This window comes from Trichosurus vulpecula, chromosome 6 (assembly GCF_011100635.1).
Source record: "Trichosurus vulpecula isolate mTriVul1 chromosome 6, mTriVul1.pri, whole genome shotgun sequence".
Classification (NCBI taxonomy): domain Eukaryota; kingdom Metazoa; phylum Chordata; class Mammalia; order Diprotodontia; family Phalangeridae; genus Trichosurus; species Trichosurus vulpecula.
Window position 1 is genome coordinate 114,256,135 of NC_050578.1, and position 10,114 is coordinate 114,266,248.

Below are 10,114 nucleotides of genomic sequence, written 5' to 3' on the forward strand. Positions count from 1 at the left end.
CCCTCCCTGCCCCCTCTTATTCCCCAAGGCTTCTGCATCATTTCCCTCACCATTGTTTTTTTGGGCCATTCCCCCACCCACTTGTTGCTGCCAAAACTACATCTGGGGGGGGCCAGGTTGGATGGACAGGCACCCCCCCCTTTCCTTTTGAACCTCCTTCCTGTGTGTAGTTGGGAAGATTTTTTTTTTTTGAAAAAAATTTTTGTTGGTTTTTTTTTCTGGAAACTTATATTGGAATATGAATAAAAGATTCTACTAATAAAAAAAAGAATCAAGAGAAGCATGAAAAGGGAAACAAGAAAGAGAATTCATAAGGGACTTACTAAAGTTGAACTGTTTTGCTTACATTCCTATATGGAAATATGATATTTGTAACTCATGAGACCTTTCTCAGTATTAGGGTAGTTGAAGGGAATATACACATACATAGACAGAGGGCACAGGGTGAGTTGAATATGAAGGGATGATGTCTTAAAAATTAAATTAAATTAAATTAAAGAGTGAGAGAGGAATATATTGGGAGAAGGAGAAAGGGAGAGTTAGAATGGGGTAAATTATGTCACATAAAAGTGGCAAGAAAAAGCAGCTCTATTGGAAGGGAAGAGGCGGCAGGTGAAAGGGAATGAATGAATCTTGCTCTCATTGGATTTGACTTAATGAGGGAATAACATACACATTCAATTGGGCACCTTATCCCACAGGAAAGTAGAGGGGAAGGGGATAAGAGAGGGGGAATGATAGAAGGGAGGATAGATTGGGGGAGGAGGTAATGAAAAGCAAACACTTTTGAAAAGGGACAGGGTCAAGGGAGAAAATTGAATTAAGGGGGACAGGATAGGATGGAGGGAAATACAGTTAGTCTTTCAAAACATGAGTATTATGGAAATGTTTTGCATAATGATACACGTGTGACCTATGTTGAATTGCTTGCCCTCTGGGGGGCGGGGTAGGTGGGGAGGGAAGAGGGGAGAGGGTTTGGAACTCAAAGTTCTAAAAACCAATGCTCAAAAAAAAAAATGGGTTGTTTTGCATGCAGCTGGAAAGTGGGATATGCAGGCAATGGGATATGGAGGTCTATCTTGCCCTACAAGAAAGTAAGGGGAAAGGGAATGGGGGGGGAGTGGGGTGACAGAAGGGAGGGCAGACTGGAGAAAAGAGCAATTAGAATGTATGCCATCTTGGGGTGGGGGGAGGGTAGAAATGGGGAGAGAATTTGTAACTCAAAATCTTGTGGAAATCGATGTTGAAAACTAAAAATATTAAATAAATAATAAAAATTTTAAGAAATTAGTCACTGGAAATCAATGTTGAAAACTAAAAATATTAAATAAATAATAAAAATTTTAAGAAATTAGTCACTGGAAATCAATGTTGAAAACTAAAAATATTAAATAAATAATAAAAATTTTAAAAAATTAGTCACTGGAAAGTACTGGAATTATTTCCTTCAAATATTATTATCTAAAATTAGACTTTTCACTGATATAGACTAAACTTCTAACTAGCCTGAATTATTAAGATTTTTACATATATGTGGATAGATAGATATAAATCTAGGATATCATCATCATTATTCTCTATCATAATTATTTTCTCATGGTCACACCTACAGCTGCTAATGTATAATAATAATTTCAGCAGAAATGTTTTGCCAGGACCTCAAAGGTGATTCCTTTTTCATGTCCTGGTCTCCATGGTAATACTGACAAGTAGTTAAGAAGTCCAAAATAATTCTAATTTGTTTTTCAGTTATTTTTGTTTTATGGATAAGCCATAACCCAAGAATTAAGAGTCTATATTTCTAAAGAACTGAGAGGTCAAATAACAAATTATAGAAACAAGAGAAAGTTTCATTTTTTAAAATGACAATAATGAAACAGCCTACCAGAATAGGTAAAGCAGTTCTTAGGAGAATTTTTATATCTCTAAACAATTTCATCAACAGCAGAGAGAAAGAACAAATCAATGAATTGGGCATGCAAGTATAAAAAAATCTTGAACAAGAACAAAACAAAACCCCCCAATAAAATAGGAATTCCAAAAATTAAAGTGATTTTAAAAATTGAACTGATAAAACCAGAAGCTGGTTTTTTTTTTCTTAAAAAAAAAAACCACTCATAAAATAGATAAATAATGTGATTTTTAAAAAAGAAAAACTAGATCATTTGTATCAAGGAGAATTCACAACAATTGAAGAGGAAATAAAGGAAATTAGCAGAAACTATAGTCCCCAATAATGTGCTAACAAGACCAAAAACTTAGAGGAAATGGCTAAACACTTACAAAAAATATAAAAAGCCCAAATTAACAAAAATAGGAATAGACTATTTAAGTAAACCAATATTAGAATACAAAACTGAGCAAATCACAAATAAACTCCCAAAGGGAAAAAAAAACTCTAAAGATATATTTTTAAAACAATCAAGTCCAATATTACACAAACTCTTTGCAATTATGAGAAAAGAAAGCACACTTCCAATCTCTTTCTATGATACCAATGTCATCCTGACACTTAAATCAGGGAGAGACAAAGCAGAGAAATAAAACTAAAGACCTAGAGAATACTGATATAAAATATTTAAATAAAATATTAGCAAATAGGCTATGACAACATATTAGAAAGATTATACTCTATGAACATGTTGGATTTATACCAGGAATTCAAGGTTGGTTCAACATAAGGAATACTATAAATATGATAAGTAATGTAAATAATAAATGTTATTATACAAATAGATATTGAAAAGGCTTTTGCCAAAATCCAACATCTGTTTCTCTTAAAAATTCTATAATGAATAAACACAAATGGACTTTTCTTAATAGGTATCTTAATATAATCAACACAATCAGTCTGACACCAAGAACAAACATTATATGTCATGGGGGAATAGTTAGAGGCTTTTCCGATGAGATAAGAAGGAAAACAAAGATGCTTGTGATCACCCCTGGTATGTAACAATCCTAGAAATGCTTACTATAGTAATGACAATAAAGATAAATTGGGGGAATAACACAAGTAAAGAAGAAATAAAATTATTACTTTTGAAGAGGATATAATCCTTACTTAGAAAACCCTAAAGAGTCAACTAAAAATTAATTGAAACAATAAATTCAGCAAAGTTACAGGATATTAAAAAAATCCACAGAAATCATGAGCAATGCACAATACAATCCAGCAGGAAGACATAAAAAGAAAAAAATCCATTGAAAATAACTACTGAAGCTACAAAATACTTGAGAGTCTTTCTATTAAGATGCATTCAGGAACTATATGAATCCAACTATAAAGGACTCTACAAAATAAAGTCAAATTTAAATAATTGGAGAAATATTAGTTCTCATCGATAGTTATATACTAAAAATTAAGATACTAACTAAATTAATATACTTATTCAGTATCACGCCAATCAAATTACCAATAGCTTATTTTATAAAGCAAGGAAAAATTATAATGAAATTCATACAGTGTAACAAAATGTAAAGTACCTCAAGAAAAAAAAAAGACAAGAATGTCTATCAGTACCGGATCTCAAATTTTACTACAAAACAGTAATCATTAAAATTATTTGGTCAACTGGCTAAAAAAATGGAGGCCAATCTTTGAAACATATTAGTAACATAATATCAGGAAGCAAAGAATAATGGTGTTTGATAAACCCAAAGGCTGTAGATACTAGAGTAAGAACTCATTATTTGACAAAAATGAATGGAAAATCTGAAAAGCAGTTTGGTAGAAATTATATATATAAACCAATACCCCACAATATATCCCAGGATATACTCCAAATGAATACATGACTTATAAATAAGAGGTAATAGTATAAGCAAATAAATTAGAGGAGCAAGGAAGAAATTACCTTTCACACCTATGGATAGGGAAAGAATTCATGACTGAACAAATAACAGAGAGGAATAAAGAAGATAAAATGGACTATTCTGATTATAACATTTAAAAGGTTTTGCACTAATAAATCTAATGCAGTTAAAATTATAAGGGATAGAAGTAACTAGGGGAAAATCTTTGCAGTAAGTTTTTCTGATAAAGGTCTCATATCCAAGATATATGAGGAATTGATTCTAATTTAAAAGAATAAGAGCCATTCCCCCAATAAATAATGGTCAAAGGATATGAACAAGCAATTTTCAAAGGAAGAAATCCAAGCTATCAAAAACTACATGAAAAAATCCTCCAAATCACTAATAACTAAAGAGATACAAATTGTAGCAACTGTGAATTTCCATCTCATACTCATCATGTTGACAAAAAATGGAAAACAGTAAAATAACAAACGTTATAGTGCTCTGGGAAACAGGTATACTTGGGCACTTTTGGTGGAATTGTAAATTGGTCCAGCCATTCTGGAAAACAATTTGCAACTATTCCCAAAAGTCATTGAACTGCGTATATACCCTTTGACCCAGGTAACTATACATGTACTAGATCTATACCCCAAAAGGATCAAAACAAAGAGGAAAAGGACCTACATGTAAAAAAAAGCTGCTCTTTTCCAAGTAGCCAAAAACCTAAGAATTAAGAGGGCACCTTCCTATCAGGACAGACAGCTAGGTGACACAGTGGATAGAGCACCAGGCCTGGAGTCAAAAAGACTTATCTTTCTGAGTTCAAATCTGGCCTCAAACACTTCCTAGCTGTGTGACCCCGGGCAAGTCACTTACCTCTGCCTCAGTATCCTCATCTGTAAAATGGGCTGAAGGACATGGCAAACCCCTCCAGTATCTTTGCCAAGAAAACTCCAAGTGATGTCATGAAGAGTTAGACACAACTAAAAAATGACTCAACAACAACTTCCCATGGAAGAATGACTAAACACATTATGGTATATGAATGTAATGGCATACTATTGATCCTTAAGAATGAAATAGACTGAGAGGAATCTAGGAAGAACTCTATGAGATCATGCAGAGTGAAGGGAGGAGAACTAAGAACATTCTGTACAATGACAAGAACATTATAGAGAAAAACAACTTTGAAAAACTTTAGAATTCTGATCAATGCAAAGATAAAACTGTGAATCTACTAAACCGAAGACGAAATAGGCAACCACGTCCTGCCAAAGGTATGAGGGACTTAAAATGCAGAATTGAGGACATGGCCAAAAATTTGTTTTGCTAAACCATGAGAGATTTTTCAATGGGAGGAAGAGCTGAAGACATAAAAAAAAATAAATTTTAAAAATACCTCAAGGAAAGGTTTCTACATGCTTTCTTGTGGGTCTTTTATACATATATAGTAGTGCCAAGTTCCAATTAACCAGCCTCCAGAATTAATGGGGCTGGTGGCACACAGGGATTGGACTTATGTTGGCTTTTGCTGAAATACAGAGTAAACAAAGCTACATTCCCTTTAATTGTAGACAAGCCAGGACATGACTTCTCTTTACCCATTGTCTCCAATTTTAACTTCAACTTCAGTTAAAGTTATCTCACTTATTCTAAAGGAATCTAAAGGAGGTTTCTAAGTGCCACAGTAACCAATACTCTCTTTCCCTCCTAATACCAGTGGATAATTATGTGCCCAGGGCATGAACCAGCTAAGCAAAGCAACAAGCTGGGATGAACTTGAACTATACAGATGCTATGCCACTGACTGATATGAGAAGAACACTACCAAAGAGGTGTCTCTCTACCGATTGTTACAAGTAGCTTTCTTGTTTTAAGATAAACAGAATACTAAGGAAGGAAATAGCAAAGAAAAAAGAAGTCCATGTCTAATGGCCCAGCATAATTCTATCTGCAGCCTTAATGATGTTATTAATTGAATTGGATTAGTTGTAGTGGAAAGAGCACTGGACTGAGAATCAGGGGACTTGGGTTTTTCAAGCCCAGCTCTGCCAGAGTCAGCAGTTAAAGGTAGAACTTGGAGATCATCTCTTGCAACCCCCTCATTTTTTTGGTAAGGAAGCTGAGCCTTAGAAAAGTGAAGTCATTTTCTCAAGGTTATGTGGGTGGAGTTGTGATATGAACCCAGGTTTTTTCACTCTAGTTCTCTTAGCACCATTACCTGCATTAAAGAAAGGTCTTATATAACTCTGACTGGATCAGTCAGGAACCATACATGAAATAGCAAAATATTTAATTGAGATGGAATAGTAAAGTAAATAACAAGGGGAAAAACCAACAGTATAATCATTCTGAGTTCCTAAACCCCTCAAATGGGGACACTTTCCCAGACTCCCACACTAGCAGGGAAGGGAATAATTCCCAGGGAAACTAATGCCCAAAATGAGAAAATGTATAGTGATTAGAACATTTGTGCCTCGGTCTCTCAGCATCTAGCTATGCCTGCTGCTTCTTAGCCTCGCTTTTTCTTATGGCTTTCTTGGTGTGGTTCCAGAGCTCTCTATGCCATCGTCACCACACCCAGCCTCCAAAACACCATCCGCAGAAGCTCCACCCTTTGTCACTGTTCCTTACCTCCAAAGTTACTGTTCTCTGCTCCTCCACTGAGCTGCTGCTACCACCTACTCAAGTTATCATTTCCTTTCATCTGCTGCTACTGCTTTCTGAGAGAGTGTTATTGCCTGAATCTTACCTTTTTTCTTTTGTTAGGCAGTCCTACATCACATCCAATTGGTACACAAAGGGTTACTCAAGAGATGGTCAACACCTATCTTACCTGGCGCTCGCTCTCTCTCTCTCTCTCTCTCTCTCTCTCTCTCTCTCTCTCTCTCTCTCACACACACACACACACACACACACACACACATGCAAAACATAGAAATTTCTACAGGTTCCTGTCCAATTGGGTCAAGGTAAATAAATTGCTTTCTCATCTACCTCATAGCATAGATTCTACTACTACTCCCTTCTATGTAATGCTCATTTCCCCCTGTGCCCTTCTTAAGTAAGAATATGGAGTAAAATTCCTTTCAATATGTCCTCATCAGACTTAGAGTGGCCCTTTTGCAATTTGTAAGGGTATCAGATTTTGAGTGATTATATTTGCGAAAGGGTCAGGATACTGAGTGTGGACAGGGACAATGGACTTAACTTGGATTATCTTGGGTTTTTTATGTAGACTTGCTTACTTGAGTAAACAGGAGAGCCTGAGTTTAAAAATGGTGGAACCAACAAAAAAGTTGTTATGAAAAGTTGTTATCAAAATAGTTAAGAAAGCAGTCAGTTCTGAAGAATCAGCTCTGGAGAAAGGACTAAGGTCTTAAGGCAATTATGAGCTCTTGAGAATTCACCTCTGTCTTTCTTTTCAAATGACTGAGGAAATTTGAATTCCCCAGAACAAATGAACTCAGAACCTAGCCTGATAGCAAAGAAAAGAAATTTCTAGGGCAGCACAAGCTTTGAGAGTCGCCTCTTAGGTAACCCTAAGTTCAAGAGTTCTTGATTTGAGAATATCCAGGCACTGGATCATCCAAACAGAGAAGATTCCCTGATTCTTTGTATTCTTTAGACAAGGAAGAATGTATTTTAAATGGTGATTGCATGGTGTCCTATTTGGAGAGCAAAGTCACCAAGTAGTTCAGCTGTGTCCAAAACTAAAAACAGTGGAGACTATAGCCAATAAGTGTCCAGTGGCAACCACTTGGTCAGTATCTGTCAAAAACTGTAAAATCAAGACTAGCAGGAGCAATGAAAGAAAATCAGTGGCCCTAAAACATTGCATCATTGTAAACATGAGCTACCTCTCCTTACATGCACCTTCGCACATATTTTCTCCAGGTATACACTTCCCCACTCTCTACTTGTGATATTTATATGTGTCTTACTATGCCATTTCAATAAATACCATTGCTTTGAGTTAATTGTGTCTTCTGGCTGACTATTGAAAGATAAACACACTAGTTGGGGCTCCTGACCTAAAGTTTTAAGGGTATAGACCATCAGAGTTTCTTGAACTTGAAGCAACCATCCTCTGAATGGACCTGTCCTGGAGGATGGTGAAGGAGGGGCAAGCACACTACACTTAGGTTTGAGATAAATGCACATACAGTTTTTCAGCTTCCCTTTCAACTTCCATCATGTCCCCTATCCATCCAGCAGTGAGCATCGATCCAGACTGTATAAATCTCCCTCAACTTTCAATACAGAGTAACATTAATGAGAGAGGGGCAAAGACAGTAACCTTGACTCTGAACTCCAACTGCCACTGCAAAAAGAAAAAAATTCCTTCTCTCTTACATGTAAAATGAGGGAGACTAGATCAGATATTCACTCAAGTCACCTAATACCTCTAATATTCTATGATAGTATGAAGAGTCTCACGGGACACTGCATTCAAATGTTAGGACCAAACTCATCTTAATCAGAACATTTAGAACATATTTGCAGGATCAATTGATTCAGTTTATGTACTGTGGTGTCCATTACTTATTATTTCTCTTGCTATCCAACTTTTTGCAGTTTTACTTCTCATCCATTGCCAGGTGGAGAGGATAGAGAAAGGAGGTGGAAACTCAGATCAATTTTGTAGGAGCCCTTGGCATTTACCCAGGAGTTCCTTCTCATATTTACTGGAGAAAAGTCACAGCCAGAGCAACAATGCTTCCTTTGTACAAAGAGTAAATGGTCCTTAGCAAATCCCATGCTTTTTCTTTTAATTCTTGACTCACAACACAATTGTCCCTCAGTTACATCAGGCAGTTTTGACTGCTGACTATATCTGTCCCTCACATTGCATCTGATGCAGGCTCATTCAACCAGGCTTATTCCCCCACCAGTAATTCTATCATTCTATGTCTCAACTGTCTGTCCCCCATGCCTGAAATTCTCTCCATCATCATCTCTTCCTCCTGGATTTCCTGGCTCCTTTCAAGGACCAGCTGAAATCTCCCCTTTACATGAAGTCCTTCCTGATCCACCCCTTTATTGCTCGTGCCTCCCCCCTTGATTATCCCCAGTTTGTTCTGGATATCTTGTTTTACCTTTATTAATTTCAATGTTGACTTTCTGATTAGACTGTGAGCACACTGAGAGCAGCTCCTGTCTTTGGCCTCTCTTTGCAGCCCCGGTGCTTAGCACAGTGCCTGGTACATAGCAGACCCTTCATAAATTTTTATCGATCGACTGATTCAAAGGTAACTAGGATTTGTGTACACTAGATTAGAGTACCCAATTCCTTTTTCTACCTCTGCATAAAATCCCACAATCCCCTGACATTTGTGGGGCTTTCAGAACTAAGCTGCCTAAAGTTTTAGTTGCCTGGTATTCAATTTCCCATTTGTAAGGATCTCACTTTCTAGGATCATGCCAAGATGGGAACACAGAATGTCAGAGAGTTAAAGAGCATGCATGTTCTTTTGTGTTCTTGTATGAGCACATAGATCCATCTAATGGGTTTGTAGATTATCAATAAACCCTATCATTAATTAAATCAACTTTTGAATTCCCAAACCTAACCATCATCTCTCTCTTCCCACCATTGTTATCAAGTAATAACAGTTGTAATAGTTCACAATTTACATATGTAGGGTGCTTTAAATTCTCCATGCCTTTTTATCAGCTGTCCCCCTCACTCTCTCCCTCCTCACTTCCAATTCCTGGCTTCCTTCAGGATTCAGCTCAAATCACAGCTTCTTCAAGAGGCCTTTCTGGGCTCTCCTCCCCAGGCCAACACCCCATCGCCACCACCACCACTGCTAGTGCCTTCCTTGTGAGATCACCTCCTATCTACACTCTACATCCATAGTTATTTGTACAGTGTTTCACCCATTAGAACGTGAGCTCCTTGAGGGCAGGAACTGTGTTTTTTTGCCATTCTTTGTATCTCCAACACTTAGCACAGTGCCTGGCACATGATAGATGCTTAATAAATACTTGTGACATTGATGATGATGAATATTGAAAAGCACTTTGAGACATTTTCTAATTTTATCCTCAAAACAGCCCTGTGAGCTTGGTGTTATTGTGACGCCCATTTTACAGATAATAGATAAGACCATAAGGATCAGAGGATCAGAGGTGGAAGAATCCTTAGAATTCATCTGGTACAAATCACCTTGTTTTACAGATGAGGAAACCAAGGCCCAGAAATAATAAGTGACTTAGCCCAGGTCACACAGGTAGTAGATGTTAAAGCTGGGATTAGAGTCAAATTCAAAGCTTTTCTGCTGTACCATAATACCTTCTCTAAGAAAGG

General features: G+C 36.8%; 1 non-coding gene across 1 annotated transcript; it reads right to left on the minus strand.

Moving 5' to 3' along the window:
• Positions 1–5,528: 5,528 nt before the first annotated feature.
• Positions 5,529–5,666, minus strand: LOC118855583. The gene has a single exon (XR_005010758.1). It is a non-coding gene; the product is annotated as a small nucleolar RNA SNORA48 (small nucleolar RNA).
• Positions 5,667–10,114: the final 4,448 nt, after the last annotated feature.